The following is a 2,776-nucleotide window of genomic DNA, read 5'->3' as shown; positions in this document are numbered from 1 at the left end:
GCCCCCACGCCGGCCCGCCCCACAGCCCCACCCCTAAGTCTAAGTATTCATTTTAGGGTCCGATTCATGCGTTCAGTCCTTGGGGGAGCTCAGAACTTCCTCCAGGTCACGCCCAAGCATCCTCTGTCCAGCATGCCCGTGCGTCCTGGTTCTCCGGCCACACACTGCCATGCTGTGTCCACAGGGCCACGCGGGGGGCAGGAGGGCATCGGGGCCTGCCCGTCTCTGCGAACGAGATCACTTACTTAGTTCCCCTTCCTGTGAGTTTTACTGCCGCTGCCACGAGACAGCTTGCAGCCTGGGTGTGTGGAGAGCAGAGGAAGGGGTCGTGCATGCTCCCCGAGTCTGGGGCCACTGCTCAGGCAGCCTGCGAGCTGCTCCCAGTGCGCTGTCCACGCTAACACCGCCCCTGCGTGTGCCCCGCATCCGGCTGGTGGAAAGCGCCGGGCTGACGAGCCGGTGTAGCAGGCGGGCTCTGACACTGGTCCCCGCCAGCTGCTGTCCCCGAGGCAGGACCCTCCGTCGGGCAGCGGCCCCGCGGCCCGCCCAAGCTCCGCGCGGCTCTCTGCCCTCGCCCTGCGCTGGCCCGCTTGCCGCCCGGGGCTTAGCCCCTTCCCAAAGGCCCGGCCACGCGTCTGCGGACGCCTGCCGCCAGCCGCGCCCTGCCCCGCTTGGTCTCCCTGCCCTCATGCCGCCTGGGCGTTTCCTGAGCACCCCGAGGCTCAGCACCCAGCGGTGAGGGATGACTGACTCTCTCACCTGAAATCCCATCCAAGACATTCCAGGGCGCACAGGCCGACACAGTCATCTAGCACAACCACTTTGCTCACGTGATAGCATCCGGCCGGGGCACTGAAAGCCTCTGGCTGCCACCCGCTGCCACCCAGCCGCCAGCAGCGGCGGGGAAGACCCGCAGGACCTCGGCTTTCTGCTTAACCTCATCCCGTCTGCGCTCCTCAGTCCGGGCACGTGGTGCTATGTCCCAAAAAGTCACAAGCTGCTCTAAAGTGTCCCCCCAAATCTGCAGCCCTGGGCCCCTCTCCAGCCTACCAAATTACATACTTTTACTCTTTACTTCATCTTTTCTTTAAACGATCTTTTTGGGCCCTCCCTGGTGTCACAAGGGGTTAAAGCACAGCACCTTGTAGGCTAGATGCAACCGCTTCAGTGTGAGTTCGATCTCCAGCCTGGGAGTGACTCACAGGGCGCGGCAGACCACTCCGGGCTCCCCGCTGCCCCCTCAGCAGTGGGTTTCAGTGGATCCACCTGTTCTGATCTGCTTGTTCTGCTTCCCACTGTCTCTGGGGAGTCCTCTCATCTCCCCCACCTCTGGCCTACACCCCGACTCTTGTGCGCAGAATAAGAAAGGAATACATCCTTTAAAAAGAATCCTTTCCTCGCTCCGGAATGACCAGAGCCCCTGAGGCGCCTCACAGGAAAGAGGATGCCACACACATCTCTCCCGGCCTGCTCTGGGCCTCACCACTCCCTCTGCTGCTCAGACCTGACTGCCCGACAGACTCACCCAGAGCGTGACCATGAGGGAGACTGCGAGGCAGTGGGGGCAGAGCAAAGAGAACCAGCTTAAGGGCCTCGGCCTGGGAAGCGGTGGCGGAGGCTGCACGGACCGCGGCCCGGCTCGCCAACAGAAACGCCGTCAGCCTTCCTGGAGGGCTGCGGGGTGCCCAGAGCCGCACAGGCGTGACCTCCGAGGTCGCCAGTCCACGGGCCGGGAGGGTGGTGGACAAAGGGGCAGAGGGGCGCCGATGCTGGCGGGCGACCTCCGAGACAACATGCGGGCTCAGGACCCGACAGAAAGCTGCTCAGGAGAGGGAGCCGAGGCCAGGACGGCTGGACAGAGCCCGAGGAGCGATCAGAGGGCACCTGACGCCGGAGGCTGGCGAGAGCTGAGATCCAGAGCGAGGTGATCAGAGCGCGCGGCGTGGCTCCCCCGACGCCCGTCCGAGCTGCCAGGACCGGCCGGCTGCTCACGGCTCTCCCTGACGGTGCGGAGCTCCGATGTGGGACAGGGCCGGGGAGCCCCAGCTGTCCCGTGCCATGACTCAAAGCCGGGGTATCAGCGCAAGGGCCGCAGGGCCGAGACGGCCAGCTCACAAGCTGAGGGCCGCCCCCGACCGTGCCGTCTCCGCACCCCACCCCGCCTCTGTGCCCGAGTCCACGGCCGCCGGCAAGACCCACACATGCGGCCCCTGGCCCCGAGCTGCAAGAGGGCGGCCCCTAGCACATACGGCGTCCTGAAGTCTTGGCCGCCTGCAGCTGCCGGGCGCGCCTGGTAAGCGCAGCTTCTGGGCCGGCTCGGCGGGTTCAGAGTACCCGGGGGTGGCACCTGCGAGCTAGGTCTCACAGAAGCCCCGGTGATGCCGTGAGGCCACGCTCAGGGCCCAGGGCGTCAATGGGGCCTCACTGTTCTCGGCCATTTCTGTTTCTCCCCTTATGTCTCTCTGGTACCACATCAGCTGACAGAACATTCTCGCAGTGTTTATGAAGCGGGACACCCAGCACTGGCAAGGTGGAGCTCTGTGCGCTTGAGCCCTGGGCAGACCCGCAGCACGGGCCACGCAGGGCCACCGCTGCCTCTCCCAGCGCGTGAGCAAGGCCGCGGGGCGCTGCCCTCCGGGCCAAGCCGCTCCTCACACCCAGCCCTCCCGGTGTGGGCCATCCAGGGGCGGGAGCAGCATGCCACTGTGCAGGCGAGGAAGCAGTCTGGGGCTGGGAGCAGAGGCTGCAGGCCCGACACACACACACACACACACAC

Source organism: Condylura cristata, unplaced genomic scaffold (genome assembly GCF_000260355.1).
Source record: "Condylura cristata isolate star-nosed mole 26May11 unplaced genomic scaffold, ConCri1.0 scaffold00012, whole genome shotgun sequence".
In the NCBI taxonomy this organism is placed as follows: domain Eukaryota; kingdom Metazoa; phylum Chordata; class Mammalia; order Eulipotyphla; family Talpidae; genus Condylura; species Condylura cristata.
This window is presented reverse-complemented; position numbering follows the sequence as displayed.